Source organism: Neomonachus schauinslandi, chromosome 10, assembly GCF_002201575.2.
Source record: "Neomonachus schauinslandi chromosome 10, ASM220157v2, whole genome shotgun sequence".
NCBI lineage: Eukaryota > Metazoa > Chordata > Mammalia > Carnivora > Phocidae > Neomonachus > Neomonachus schauinslandi.
This window is the reverse complement of record NC_058412.1, coordinates 20162551-20178151: the sequence shown is the minus strand read 5'-3', so window position 1 is coordinate 20178151 and position 15601 is coordinate 20162551. Positions and strand designations below refer to the sequence as shown.

The 15601-nt window shown below is 45.7% G+C and overlaps 1 protein-coding gene across 4 annotated transcripts in view; it reads left to right on the top strand.

Moving 5' to 3' along the window:
- Nucleotides 1-14581: 14581 nt before the first annotated feature.
- DTNB (dystrobrevin beta) overlaps nt 14582-15601 on the top strand; it is a 232044-nt gene continuing 231024 nt past the window's right edge. For all 4 annotated transcript variants that reach the window (XM_021697733.1, XM_021697735.2, XM_021697732.2 and 1 more), the window contains exon 1: nt 14582-14809. The gene's annotated coding sequence lies outside the window, so the exon portion shown is untranslated. The remainder of the gene's footprint in view (nt 14810-15601) is intronic.

Genomic DNA, 15601 nt, shown 5'->3' with positions numbered 1-15601 from the left:
AAAAAACCCCAAACTACTTACTAATCAACATGTCAACAAAGGCAAAAATCAGTACACTACCACTGGGCCTGGCAGTGTAGGGGATACAACACCGAAGTGGTCAGGATGCAGTGAGGATAGTTCTAATACACCGTCTCCTGGAGAAGGCGAAGTTTGTGTTGGATCTAGAAACAGGGTATGGACGGATATTGGTGCAGACAATAGAGGGTGATCTAGTATGAGTGTCTGTGAAGGTCTGGGGTCAAATGAATGAGGTAGGAAATTAGCACTCGATGTGTGGCCGAGAGTAAGCAGATCCGGAGGCAGGAAACAAAAAAGGTTGGGAACATAAGTGGAGTGACAAATACGCGTTTAAAAGCCTCAGCAAAGCAAACTGTACCCAGCGGGTGTTGTCTGGGTAGCTGAGGTTGCCTCTGTGGGTGCAGTTTGTTTCTGGAATTTTCCTCACCCTCCAGTGGTTTTGCATTCAGGGCCATTAAAGAAGGAAGAAATAGCGGAGATGGGAGGCTGCTTGGCTCTCCCTGTGTTCCCCGGTTCCAACGGGTAACTTCTTTCTTCTCTGCAATTTGGGCTCTTTGCTCCTGCATCTTTGCAAGGAGTGGAAACATCCCAATGACAGAAAAAGGAGGAACTTTTCTGGTCACCCATGGTTCTAACCCATACCTGAAGCACCCTTTTTTTTTTTTTTTATTCATCATTTGAGAGAGCGAGAATGAGAGAGAGAGAGAGCACATGAGGGGGGGAGGGTCAGAGGGAGAAGCAGACTCCCCGCTGAGCAGGGGGCCCGATGCGGGACTCGATCCCGGGACTCCAGGATCATGACCTGAGCCGAAGGCAGTCACCCAACCAACTGAGCCACCCAGGCGCCCCCTGAAGCACCCTTAATAGGACATGAAATTAAGGCCCAGGGGCCCCTGGTGAGGCCCAGAGAGGCGCTCAGCAGCGGTGGACCCAGGCCCTAGAAGAATTCATGGTGGGGAACGAGAAGAGGCCGCCACGGGCTGAGCTCTGAAAGGCTGAGATGAGGAACATAAATGTGTGGAGGCACGGAGCAGGAGAGGTTAACCGCTAGACAAGGAGACCCGAGACCGGTGAGGGCGAGAAAAGACAGCCCAGCTCAGTACAGGTAACGAGGAAGCACGTTCTTGTTCTGGGGCTCGCTGGGCTCACGCGTCCCTCTTTCTAGTTCTAGAGAGTTCTAGAGAGGGGCCCGGAAGTGGGGTGCAGAAGAGGAATGGGCATGCGTAGCTCTCTTCTCTTTCGTCCCTCCCATGGTCACAGGGACCCAAAAAACGTTCCGATGTCCAAGGCGACATTCTGGCATAGAAAGCAGCTCAGCACACTTGCCCCAGTCACCCGCGCGGGAACAGCCGGGGGCGCACTCGGGCCCGTGTGGGCACTGGAGACCTGGTGGAGTTGTCTTCCTCCTTCCGCTGAGCAGGTCCACAGAGGCCTTTTGCCCTCTTCCTACAATCAGAACCTCTTCAGATAATTAACTTTAACAAATGGAGAAGCTCAGTGCTTCTCCATTTTGGCTACACATGGTATCACTTGCAGGCACTTTAAAAAAATTCAGTTCATCTAGCGTGGGCCTGAGACGGAGGGATTTCCTTTTTAATAATTAACTAATTAATTAATTTTAATTTTAATTCAATTAACATATAAGGTATTATTTGTTTCAGGGGTATAGGTCTGTGATTCATCAGTCTTATGTAATACCCAGTGCTCATTATAACACAGAGGGATTTTTTTAACAGCATACCAGGTATGCAGCCAGATTGAAAACAGCTGGATTTACTAATCTTGCGCCACTTTAGAAAGTTTAGTCAACATACAGTTTGTTGATCTTTTGAGGTGTCTGAAAATGCCACATAAATGATTAGCCTTTGGGGACGTCTGGGTGGCTCAGTTGATTGAGCATCTGCCTTCGGCTCAGGTCATGATTCCGGGGTCTGGGATCGAGCCCCGCATCGGGCTCCCTGCTTGGCAAGGAACCTGCTTCTCCCTCTGCCTGCCGCTCACTCCTGCTTGTGTTCTCTCTCTCTCTCTCTGGCAAATAAATAAATAAAATCTTAAAAAAAATTAGCCTTTGGTATACCAGCAAAACCTAGGAGATACCTTTCCTTGGACTCTGTGGCCTCTGGGTTGCCTTCCTGGGGAATTATTTTTTTTTCCTACAGATTTTATTTATTTATGAGAGAGAGGGAGGGAGAGAGCAGGGGGAGGAGTGGAGGGAGACACACAAGCAGACTCCATGCTGAGTGTGGAGCCCGATGTGGGGCTCGATCTCAGGACCGAGACCATGATCTGAGCTGAAACCAAGAGACGGATGCCTAACCGACTGAGCCACCCAGGCGCCCCTCCTGGGGGAATTCTCGAGGATCTTTAGTGTATCTTTTAGGCTCTGGCCTCCTGAGCTTTCCACAGTATGGCAGAATGGGAGATCCTCCTGTGACCATGAGCACGCAGAAAATACCCCAGTGGCTCAGTGTAGCTGTCTGTTTGGTCCAGTACAATCTTGAGCTTGACACCCAAGGACAGTTTTGTTGAGGAGCACAACTGCTGTCCATAATGTAAATCTCAGAAAGTTTCCTTCGTAAGGTTTTCCACGCAATTTGTCACAGACTCTCAGACCTCACAAGACATTACGGAGGGTGAGACTACCCCTGTCTCAGTACTGTCTCTCTTCCTGGCAGTCCTGTCCCCATCCAGCCTCCCAGTCGGTCTCCTGGGCCATCTTCATTTCATGTTTGGACAAGACTGAGAACCAATGATTTTTGGACAAGACTGAGAACCAATGATTTAGCCTCTGGGTGTGTGTGGGGGGGAAGGATTTCCACATTGCTACCCACAGTGCAAAATAGCAGTTCCTATTTATCTCTTCCAAATTTGCCTCTTTCAACCACCATCAGCCCCCTCCGACTGCTGGTATAGAAGATTCGGTGACCGCATCTTTCCGACTCTGTACGCCTTTGGCGTATCACCTTTAAGCCCTGGTCTTCCTCTGAAGGCCAGTATTTGGTTTTTGTCATCATGTAAAGAACGCTCTTTCTGCTTGTTATTTTAATTACCCTCTATCGAACCCTTTCCAGTCCTGTTATATCCTCTGTAAGTGCCAGAGAATAGAATGACACACAGTATAGTGTCCATTTACTATAATTTGATACAAGGATGGGATTGTGATATTTTGTGTCCAGGATTCTTATTTGCATGTCATCAGGGACTTTTGGTGGGAGGGGTGAAGGGCAGGGCAGTGGATTCATAACTTTAAGAAATGGTTTTCAGGTTCATTAAATTATTTCCCTTGAGCTGCTATTACCTTCTTGTTGCCCACAGATGCTCAGCAGGCAGGTGTCTGCCCTCCCACGCAGCTCGCTAACATCCTTCTGCCGCTTTATTTCTACCACTGTAAGCTCACTACCTGGCCAAACGTGGTGTCACAGACGACCTTGGTGACTCCACTGTGTACCTCTTCCTCGGATCATTTATAACCATGGAAATTAAGACTTGGATGTTCAGACTGCAGAAGGCAAATGGGACAGGTTCTTTTTTTTTTTTTTTTTAAAGGTTTTATTTATTTATTTGAGAGAGAGAATGAGAGAGAACACATGAGAGGGGATAGAGTCGGAGGGCAAAGCAGACTCCCTGCCGAGCAGGGAGCCCGATGCGGGACTCGATCCTGGGACTCCAGGATCATGACCTGAGCCGAAGGCAGTTGCTTAACCAACTGAGCCACCCAGGCGCCCCAAATGGGACAGGTTCTAATAACAGATTTTGAAAAATATTCTTTCTTGTTTTCAAAAAAGCGCATATTCATTTAAGACTGTTGGAAAATATAAACAACTACAAAGAAAATTAAAAGCACTCCTAATCCTACCTCCCAGAGATAATCTCTGCTAATATTTTGGTTTCCATTCTTCCAGTCTTTTCTTCAGGAAGCACAACACCCCCCCCCCATAAAACTCTTTCCCTCCATCTTTTTTAGCACAAACACCAAGAAGCCAAACGGTATGAATAATTGGCAATAATTGTCATTTGCCTAAGTCCTCTCCCAGCTTTCCTCTCACGGGGTAACTATTTTCTCAGAGTCTTGTGTTTGTTATTCCCTTGCTTTATAAAAGTGATTTTATAAATTGTTTGCGTTTACTTGATTTTAAGCTTTATAAAAATGGTATCATGCTCTAATCATACGTCTCTTGCTTTTCTTCACTCAAAAAACACATTGGTTCACTTTATCCACGCTGTGTTGTGTAGATAGAGTTCATCCGTTGTGACAGCTATTCAGTATTTCCGTTGTAGAGATGCACACGGTTTGTGTTCATTCGTCTCTTGCTGGTCACGTGGATTGTTCTTAGTATTTTGTCATTGTAAACATTGCTTGTACATGTGTCGAGAGTGTCTTTGGGGTGAAATCTTTGGCTATAAAGTATGTTTCCAACTGATCAGCCTCCTGTCCGCCATTTGGAATCGTCAGACTTTAAAACTTTTGCCTTTCTAGTAGGTTTATAATATTGTAGTATTAATTTGCATTTTCCTGAATACTAATGAACTTGAGGATCTTTTCATGCATTTACTTGCCATATGTGTTTACCCTCCTATAAAATGTCTGCTTATATTTGTGAAACTTTTCCGCTAGCGGTTGTTTGTCTCTCACAAATATATATATTTTAAAGATTTTATTTATTTATTTGACAGAGAGAGACACAGTGAGAGAGGGAACACAAGGGGGGGAGTGGGAGAGGGAGAAGCAGGCTTCCCATGGAGCCGGACCGTGGAATCATGACCCGAGCCGAAGGCAGACACTTAACCAACTGAGCCACCCAGGCGCCTATCTCAGAAATATTTTTAAGCAAAATTTGAATTGTACTCACATATCATTTTATACTCTTCTATGACATAAAACATTCTTTTAGGGGCGCCTGGGTGGCTCAGGCGTTAAGCGTCTGCCTTCGGCTCAGGTCATGATCCCAGGGTCTTGGGATCGAGCCCCACATTGGGCTCCCTGCTCTGCGGGAAGCCTGCTTCTCCCTCTGCCACTCCCCCTGCTTGTGTTCCCTAACTGTGTCTCTCTCTGTCAAATAAATAAAATCTTAAAAAAAAAAATTCTTTTATACTATCATTTTCATGGCGGTGACATCTTCTATCTCATGGATATCTTGTAATTTAATCGAAGTTTTATACCTGGTTTTTTTTTTCAATTTTAGTTTTTAGAAGTAATTCTGGTAAGATATCCTAATGCATAAATATAATTACACATCACTAAATGTTTTTGTCAAAGAAGCTTCAAGAATTTGGATTTCTGGGTCAAAGGATATCAACATTAAAAAATATTGATATATATTTCCAAATCATTTTAAAGGTTCTATAATTTATATTTGTTCAAAAAACTCTTTAACACTGGATATTAAATATTAAATATTTTGCTAATTTGTAAATATTAGCAATAAAGATAATATTTTAAATTGTTTATTGGCCACTGTGTTTCATCTTTTCCTGGTATTCTTTTTTTTCCAGCTTATAGTTTGCATTCAGCTGAAGGTATATCTAAGTACTATACACAAAATTTCTTGGTTTACTTCTTTCTCCCTCTTCATGTGGTTATGTCATTCATTTGACACACAATTGGGTTTATTTGTTTCTGTTTGCATCTAGTTACAGGTTTTTTATTTTTTCTTATGCTTGTTGGTTTAATTTTATTATGATTTTTAGTAGTTTTATTTATTTAAATAATCTCTACACTCCACATGGGGCTCAAACTCATGACCCAGAGATCAAGAGTCGCATGCTCCTCCGACTGAGCCAGCCAGGTGCCCCTTAATTTTATTTTTGAATGTATATAACATTAACATGTTTCCAAAGCCAAAACTACCCCAAAAGATATCCTCAAAATTGTCTCTCCCTCTCTTGTCCTTTCTGCCTGTTCCCTCACCCAACATCTTATAGGCAACCAATTTCATTGTTTTCCGGTTTATTTTTCTTTTTTTTTTTTTTTTTTTTTTTAAAGATTTTTTATTTATTTATTTGACAGAGAGAGACAGCGAGAGCAGGAACACAAGCAGGGGGAGTGGGAGAGGGAGAAGCAGGCTTCCCGCCAAGCAGGGAGCCCGATGTGGGACTCGATCCCAGGACCCTGGGATCATGACCTGAGCCGAAGGCAGACGCTTAACGACTGAGCCACCCAGGCGCCCCCGGTTTATTTTTCTTGTGATGATCTTTTACTAAAAGAAGCAAATCCCTTTTATTTTCTTATTTCTTATCTTTATTATCCAAAAGGTAACATACTATATATTTGCTTTTGTACTTTGCTTTTCAAACTTAATAATATACTCGGGAAATTACTATGAATCAGTTCATAAAGATATTCCTCATTCCTTTTTAGTGCTTCCTAGGAGTCAATTATAAGTTTATTCAACCAGTGTTCTCCGTTTGGACATTTAGGTAGCTTCCAATATTTTGCAAATACAAGTAACGGTACAAAGAAGAAGCGTACATATGTAGGTGTACATGTTATTTCTGGAGATATCTTTAGGACAAGTTCCTAGAAGTTGGAGAGCTAGGTTGAAAGGTAAATACACAGAGGCACCTGGGTGGCGCAGCCGGTTAAGATCTGACTCTTGGTTTTGGCTCAGGTTGTGATCTCAGAGTTGCGGTCTCAGGGTCATGATCTCAAGGTCATGAGATTGAGCCCTGCATCTGGCCCCGCACTCAGCATGGAGTCTGCTTAAAACTCTCTCTCCCTCTCCCTCTACCCCTCCCTCCTCTCCCTGCCATTTCTCTCTCTCTCTCTCTCTCATAAATAATCTCAGAGGGGCGCCTGGGTGGCTCAGTCATTAAGCGTCTGCCTTCGGCTCAGGTCATGATCCCAAGGTCCTGAGATCGAGCCCCGCATCGGGCTCCCTGCTCGGCGGGAAGCCTGCTTCTCCCTCTCCCACTCTCCCTGCTTGTGTTCCCTCTCTTGCTGTGTCTCTCTCTGTCAAATAAATAAATAAAATCTTTTTTTTTTAAATTTTTTTAAATTTATTCATTTGAGACACAGAGATACGGAGAGAGAGAGAGAGGGAGAGAGCATGAGCAGGGAGAGAGGCAGAGGGAGAGGGAGAAGCAGGCTCCCCGCTGAGCAGGAAGCCCGATGCGGGGCTCGATCCCAGGACGCTGGGATCATGACCTGAGCCGAAGGCAGACGCTTAACCATCTGAGCCACCCAGGCGCCCCAATAAATAAAATCTTTAAAAAAAAAAATCTTATAAAAAAAAAGAAAGGTAAATGCACAGATTGTTCATTAGATATTGGTAAGTGCCCCTCCAAAGGGGTTGTACTATTTCCCATTTTCTCTAGTAATATTTGTCTCCCCATAACCTCAGCAACAGAGTGAGGCTGTGTATGGCTGGACAGTCGTCCCAACACCATAATAAAAAGTCCTTCTTTGTCTCAACCGTTCGACTGCTTCTCATATACCAGAATTCACATGCAGTTGGACTGATTTCTGTACCTTCTACTTGGTTACATTGGCTGCCTAGTCATGTGCCAGAATCACACTGTTTTCAGTCAAGAGGCTCCATAGTGAGTTTTGATATTTATTAGAGCTAGCCTTCTCTCATATCTCTTTTCAGTGTTCCATTAGCTGTTCCTGAGTGTTTATTTTTCCACAAGAACTTTGGTATCAATTTGTCTAGTTCCAGAAAACAAGAAAAACTTGTTTCTATTTTGGGAGAATCATATTAAATTTATAAATTAACATAAGGAAAACTGTCATCTTAATGATGTTGAGCTCTTTTAACCAAAACCAAAGGATGTCTCCTTCAAGTATACCTTTGTGTCTTTCAGGATCGTCTTATAGTTTTCTTTTTTCAAAGAACCAGATTTATTGAGACATAATTCATATACCTTTCAATTCATCCATTTAAAGCATACCATTCAGTGGTTTTAGTATAATCACAGACTTGTGAACTCATCACCACAATCATTTTAGAACATTTTCATCAACTCAAAAAGTAATCCCATACCTGTTAGCAGTTCTTTCCTAATCCCTCCAACCCCTCCAGCCAACTACCAACCACCAACCTACTTTCCGTCTCTGTCGATTTGTCTATTCTGTATATCCCATATAAATAGAATCACATAATATTTGGTCTTATGTGGCTGGCTTCTTTCACTTGGCATGTTTTCAAGTTTCTTCCATGTTATAGCATGTGCTGCATTCTGTCTTGTTTTTGTTTTTTAAGAGAAAGAGAGCGTGCATGTATGCGCCGGGTTGGGTGGGTGGGAGAGGGAGTGGGAGAGGGAGAGGAAGAGAGAATCCTAAGCAGGCTCCACGCCCAGCACAGAGCCCAAGGTGGGGCTCCATTTCACGAGCCTGAGATCATGACCTGAGCAGAAATCAAGAGCTGGCCGCTTAGCTCACTGAGCCACCCAGGTGCCCCTGCTCTGTTCTTTTTTATTGCTAAATACTATTCCATCGTATGGGTGGAACCACATTTTGTTTATCCATTCATCAGGTGATGGAGTTTGGGGTCTTTTTCACTTTTTGGCTGTTATGAATAAGACTGTGAACATTTGTGTATAGGTTGTTGTGTGGGCATATATTTTCAAGTTTCTTGGGGTATATACCTAGAAATAGAATTGTTAGGGCATATGATAATGTTATTTTAATATTGCAAGGACTGCCAAGCTGTTTTCTGAAACAGTTGCACCTTTTTACATTCCCACCAGCTATGTATCAAGGTTCCAGTTTCTTCACATCCTCACCAACACTTGCTATTGTCTGTGATTTTGTTGGGAGCCATCCTAGTGGGAGTGAAGTGGTATCTCATGTTTTTGATCTACATTCCACTAAGAGCTCATTATATTGAACATCTTTACACGTGCTTATTGGCCAGATATATATATCTTCTTGGAAGAAAAGTCTGTTCAAATCCTTTTCTTATTTTTCAGCTGAGTTATCTGTGTTATAATTGTGTTGTTCATATATTCCCAATATAAGTACCTTAGCATAGATATTATTTGGAAATATTTACTCCCATCCTGTAGGCTGTCTTTGCATTGTTTATGGTGTCATTTGATGCACAAAGGTATTTAATTTTGATAAAGTCAAATTTATCTACTTTTTCTTTTGTCATTTGTGCTCATGTGTGTATCTAAAGAGTCTTTGCCAAGGTAACAAAGATTTACACTATGTTTTCTTCTAAGAGTTTTACAGTTTTAGCCTTTATACTTAGGTTGTTGGAGTCCTATTCAGTACTGAATGTGACTATATTTGAAGATAGGGTCTTGAAAGAGATAATTATATTAAAATGAGGTCATTAGGGGGCACCTGGCTGGCTCAGTTGGAGGAGCATGAGACTCTTGATCTTGGGTTCATGAGTTCGAGTCCCACATTGGGTGTAGAGATTACTAATAAATACATAAGTAAGTAAATAAATAATAAAAAAAATAAAATGAGGTCATTAGGGTGGGCCCTACTTCACTATGACTAGTATCCCTAGGACAGACACTCACAGTATTCAGTGAAGACCATGTGAAGACACAGGGAGGAGAAGGCTATCTAAAAGCCAAGGAGAGAGGCCTCAGAAGAAACCAATCCTTCTGGCACTTTCATATTGGACTTTTAGCCTCCAGAACTGTGAGGAAATAAATTTCTATTCTTTATTTTTTTTTAAAAGATTTTATTTATTTGTCAGAGAGAGAGAGCGAGTACACAAGCAGGGGGAGCAGCAGGGCAGAGGGAGAAGCAGGCTCCCTGCTGAGCAGGGAGCCCTATGCGGGGCTTGATTCAAGGACCCTGGGATCATGACCTGAGTCAAAGGCAGATGCTTAACTGACTGAACCACCCAGATGTCCCATAAATTTCTATTCTTTAGGTCAGTCTGCGATACTTTGTTATGGTAGGTCTAGCAGACTAATATAAAACCCTACTTGGTGGGGCGCCTGGGTGGCTCAGTTGGTTAAGCGACTGCCTTCGGCTCAGGTCATGATCCTGGAGTTCCAGGATGGAGTCCCACATTGGGCTCCCCGCTCGGCAGGGAGTCTGCTTCTTCCTGTGACCCTCCCCGCTCTTGTGCTCTCTTTCTTTCATTCTCTCTCTCAGATAAATAAATAAAATCTTAAAAAAAAAAAAAAACCCTACTTGGTAACTGAATGTTATTTTCTTCTTTTAATTTAATTTAATTTAATTTAATTTATTTGACAGAAAGAGACACAGCGAGAGAGGGAACACAAGCAGGGGGAGTGGGAGAGGGAGAAGCAGGCTTCCCGCGGAGCAGGGAGCCCGATGCGGGGCTCGATCCAGGACCCTGGGATCATAATCTGAGCCGAAGGCAGACACCCAATGACTGAGCCACCCGGGTGCCCCAGTATGTTATTTTCTTAAATCATATGGGTCTTGTGCTTTTTTGGGAGAAATAACTTTCTCTATTTCTTTTCCTCTAGTATAGGAGTGACAAACTGCAACTCATGGGTCAAATCAAGTTGGCTGCCTATTTTTTTTTTTTTAAGATTTTATTTATTTGTTTTAGAGAGAGAAGGGGCAGAGGGTGAGGGAGAGAAGCAGACTCCCTGCTGTGCAGGGAGCCCAATGTGGGGCTTGATCTCTCCACCCTGAAATCAGAACCTGAGCCAAAACCAAGAGTCAAACGCTTAACCAACTGAGCAACCCCGGCGCCCCTGGCTGCCTGTTTTTGTAAATGCAGTTTATTTGGAACAAAGCCACACTCACTTCTTCGTATATATCTATGGAGGCTTTTTGCTTCAATGGCAGAGTTGAATATTAGATCTGCAAACCCCAAACATTCGCTATCTGGTGCTTTAGAAAAAAATGTGCTGACCCCTGCTTTAGTAAATACTTAGGATGGGCTTATATGCATATTATTCTTTGAGTTCTTGCATTTTAAAAAGAGGGTTTGTTTTTATTTTTCTTCTATAGAGTTCAATGCTTGAACAACAGTGTGGATGGGTGGATACAAAATCCCTTAGCTTGCATTTTCTTTGCTTGAGTTTTTAGAAAATGCTGCATCACTATTGCCTTGCTTTGCTCTTGAGAAGTCTGATGCCAGATATTTTGGTTACCAGATTCCAGAACAATCTACCTTGAAAAGTAATGGTTTAAGGTGAGAGCTATTTTGATTATAATTTCACAATTCTGGGGGTCAGGAATTTGGGTGGGGTTTGGCTGGATTATTCTTCTGTTCCACATAGCTTCAACTGGGGTCACTCAGTGGTACCCAGCTGATGGATGAACTGATATAGAGCATTCATGATGACTTCACTCACATCGGCTAAGGCCAGCTAGCCTCTCTCCCTCTCTATGCCATCTCAGAGCCTCTCCACAGGGAGTTAGATTTTTTTAAAAAGATTTACTTATTTTATTTTAGAGAGAGAGAGAGACACTGCATGAGTGGGAGGGGTGAGGGGAGGGGGAGAGAGAATCACAAGCAGACTCCATGCTGAGCGCAGAACCAGATGCGGGGCTCTATCCCAGGACCCTGAGATCAAGACCTGAGCCGAAACGAAGAGTTGGACGCTTAACCAACTGTGTCACCCAGGTGCCCATGGGAGTTAGATATTTCATATTGTGGCTCAGGGCTTCAAGAGCAAGTGTTCTCAAAGACCCAGGTGGATTCTTAAGACTTTTATGACCTAGGCTTGGAAGTCCCGTATACATCACACATTCTGTTGGTCAAGCAATTCACTTGGGCCAGCCTGGATCAAAAGGAGGGACAAAGAATGTGCAGACATCTTTAATGTACTGCAGTCCCATGTCCTTACCTTTTTAAGTAATTTGAACTTTTTGCACTGAGGCTTTGAAAAATTCTTATTTTTGTCTAATAGTTTTAAGAGGTTGGCTCTTAGAATTGATCATTTTGTGATGATTTCCCCAAGTACACTGGGGCTCTTTCATTATATAGGTTTACATTTTCTTTTTTCCAGAAAGTTTCATTATATGTGGAACTTCAGCTGCACCTATGTTGGACGTTCTTTGCTTGTACTCAAATGACATTCCAAACTGAGACAAAAATAAGCACAAAGGTATTGAAGCAAGGGAAAGTAGGAACATTGCAGGAGTTTGGTTGGGATGTGTGTGGGAAGTGACAAAAGAGGGAGTGGGGAGATGGACAAGGGCTAGATAAATGGAAGTTCTTGTGTGCTATGCTGAGCAGTGACATACACAAGCAGCACATTCTGGAAAGTTTTTTCTGACATGCAGTATGGAATACGGAATGGAAGGAATGAGACCATCAACAGGATTGTTGAGTGAGATGGGGATGGGAAGGAAGGAATCAAGGATGACTCCCAGGTTTCTGAACTGGGCAACTGAGTGGACAGTAATGCTGAAGACTTTTAGACACGTAGAGCTTTGTAGTGTCTGTGGGGCATCCAGGTGGAGAAGTCCAGCAGGCTTTGTGTCTGTGGAGCTCAGATGAGTGGTCTGAGCCAGATAACTCACTTGATAGATGCTGGTATATGTGGCAGACGAAAACAGGGAGTGGATGGAATGGCTTCGGGAGATGGTGTGGGGTGAAATGAAAGCTGAGAACAGAACCCAGGAGGCTCAGGAGAGGTCAAGAGGGGTGAGGAGGTGAGTCATGTTGTGAAGGCCAAGGGAGTTTCAAAAAGAGTAGGGTGCTTTGTGTCGTCAAATGCCACCAGGAGCTCAGTAATACAAGGACTCAAAAACAGCCTGTGGCATTTAGCATTAAGCAAGCCCTTAATGACTGAACGGTGCAGTGACGTGGTGGGGACAGAAGTTACAGAGCCGTGGGTTGATGAGGGAGAAGCTGCTGAGTTGGCAGAGAGGAGTGCAAACTACTTTCAGGATGTTTGTGAAGGAAAATACAGACAGGGACCAAGCAGTACCTAGAATACAATGCAGAGGGACAGAGGTGTTTCTTTTTCTTGAGGACAAGAAAAGCTCGAACATGGCAGACGGTGAAGGAAAAGGTACGAGTGGTTGATAATTTTGGGAGTGAGAGCTGGGGCATGATCGAAATATGTTTGAAAGGAGTTTTCTGAGGGTGTGGGAAGTGATGAGGTACAGAATGATGCAGGAGAGATGCTAATACAAGTGTACTTAATTTCCAGAATAGTTTATTCTAGTCTAGCTCATGTACTGAAATTACCTCGGTTTCAATCGATAGGGCAAATATAGCAAACAATATGGACATATTTATTTTATCTCATTTACACATCTTTTCTCCAAAGGGTAGGATCAATGTTTTACCCTTTCAAAGCCTCCCACATTGTTGGTGCTCAGTAAGTGGTAAATGAATAAACAAGATGTCTCTTGCCTGTATTCTGAGTATCTCAGCATATTCAGAACACAGTCAAGACCCTGCATACACGTGAAAAATTCTTCTAAGTGTGCAAAAGAGTCCCAAAATTCATGTGTGAAAGGTGATGTCCTTTTTTTGAGGAACCTGTTTACCCTCACTGAACAAAGTTAGTTACCAGCATTTTCTTCACCATAGGAGTTTAAAAATAGGAAAATGAGAGGAGGAGGAAGAGGATGTTCTAAAGGCAGGCAGGCCGACAGACAGCAGGAGGAGGCGCGATCTGCCTTACCATAAGGTGCCAGAAAGCAGGGAAAACCAGACGCAAAGCATACTGGCTTGGGGGCTCTTCGCTTAGGGACTTCCATCCCGCACTCACACAGCAATTGTCCTTAAAGGACTGCTGATCTGGGCCTTAAGAAATGGCGAGAAAAACGATCCTTTGAACCATCACCAAAAAAAAAAAAAAAAAAAAAAAAAGCATAGCTGTTCCTAATTTCGAATCATCTCCTATGTTTCACACAGTTTGGAAAGGATTCTATCAGAAATGGATAATATCAAAACAAAAGAGCTGATGCTGGGATGGTGAACCTGGGTCCCTTCAGTTCCCTTGTCCAGGCTGTTTACCTAGCCTGGATGCACTCCTTTTTTTCTCCTAGAACGTCTTTCTTTTTCTTCCTTCCAGGCGCCACACAAATGCCACCTCTTCCAGGAACCCCTCCACACGGTCCAGGCGGAAGTAATCTCTTCCTCCTCTGCCCTCCCATAGCATCTCCTTGTGGCTTGGCTTTGCATGGGTCACCAGGCCGGGTTGTTTACACGGCTGCTTTTGCACTAAATTATGCGCACCTCGAGACCAGGGGCCGTGACCGTGACGGGGTACCTACCCAGCACCTGGTACAGCGCTAGGCGCGGAGTCGGTGCTCCGTAAGCGCTCGCTGAGTTGAATCAATTTGGAAAAATCCCTCAGGGCAAGATCTCTTGCTCGAGGCGCGGATGAATGACTCAAGGGTGGTTTTTTGCATTCTTTACCTTATAGTCACGGCGCGCCGAGTATCCAGCTGCCCGGCACATACCTGTGGAATTGAAACGCACCTCCGCCGCCCGCCGCCAGCGTGCGGGACAAGCCGGAAGGGGGCAGGTTTCCCCCGCGCGTCCGCACGCCGGCCGGGGAACTGGTGCGGGGGGGGGCCTGGGTCCTGCTCGGCCGCAGGGGGCGGGGTTCAGAGGGAACTCGGCCCGCTTGCCCGCCCCCTCCTCCGCGCGGCGGAAGCCCCGCCCCCGGCCGCGCGCTCGCGCAGGCGGCGCGTGCCCGCCCCCCGCCCTGCGCCCTCGCGCCCTCGCGCCCTGGCGCCGGGGGCGGGCTTGCTGCGCGTGCCGGGCGGGGAAACTGCGCGAGCCGGGCGCCTGAGAACGTTCCCCGCGGGGGCGGCTCCGGGGCCTGAGCGGGTGCCGCCGCCACCTCAGCCGCCGGGGCCGGGCGGGAGGACGCGGAGGAGGCTGCGGCCGCCCGAGACCTTCTCGACGTCCCCAGCTCCGGCCGGGAAGTGAGTGAGGTGGGGGTTCGCGGCGGCGGCCGCGGGCTGCAGGAGAGGAGCAGGGTGCTGGAGCCTCGCGCCCGCGAGGAGCGGGAAGGAGCCCGCGCAGCGCCGGGACCTCGGGAGCCTGCGGGGGTGCAGGGCCGGGAGCGGCGGGGACGGGGCTCCGGGAGCCGGGGCCGCTCCACCGCGCGCGCTGCGAGGGGAGACGGTGCCGCGCGCCCGGCCCTGGAGGGGCGAGCGGAGGGGATGGAGCGGAGCCCCGGGCCGGCGCTGCCGGGCTCTGAGTGCTGGTCCGGGGAGGGGGGACTCCGGGGTCCCGAGCGCACCGTGGCCGCAGGGCGCGGGGCCGGGGTGCGGGCGCCGGGCTGATGCTGCTGAAGCCCGGCTCGCTGGGAGGAGGCTGTGCGTTAGGTGCTGTAAGGGGCGAAGGAGGCAGGTCCTGGCAGAGGGCAGGTGAGGCAGTTAGGCCCTGGCAGAGGGAAGGGAATGTATTTCAGATCACCCCCAAACACTGTTTGCCGAGGCTCCTAACAGTGAATCTGTGCACCGAGGTCACCTTTGAAAGGAAGGTGTCCTGCGAGGAGGGAGGATGGAGCTAACAAATGCTTGCTGTTAAATTCCTGTGCCAGGCCTTGGGATTAGGAAGACCTTCCAGCATTTCTAGCAGACGTTTATTGATTAGCTACCTTGGGTTAGAGAACCGTGGTCAGCACTGGGGCCACAAAATAGTGTAAAACACAACCGTAATTTGCTATTTAGGTGCTGACAATTTGGTAGTGAAGGTATGCGTGTAGAATA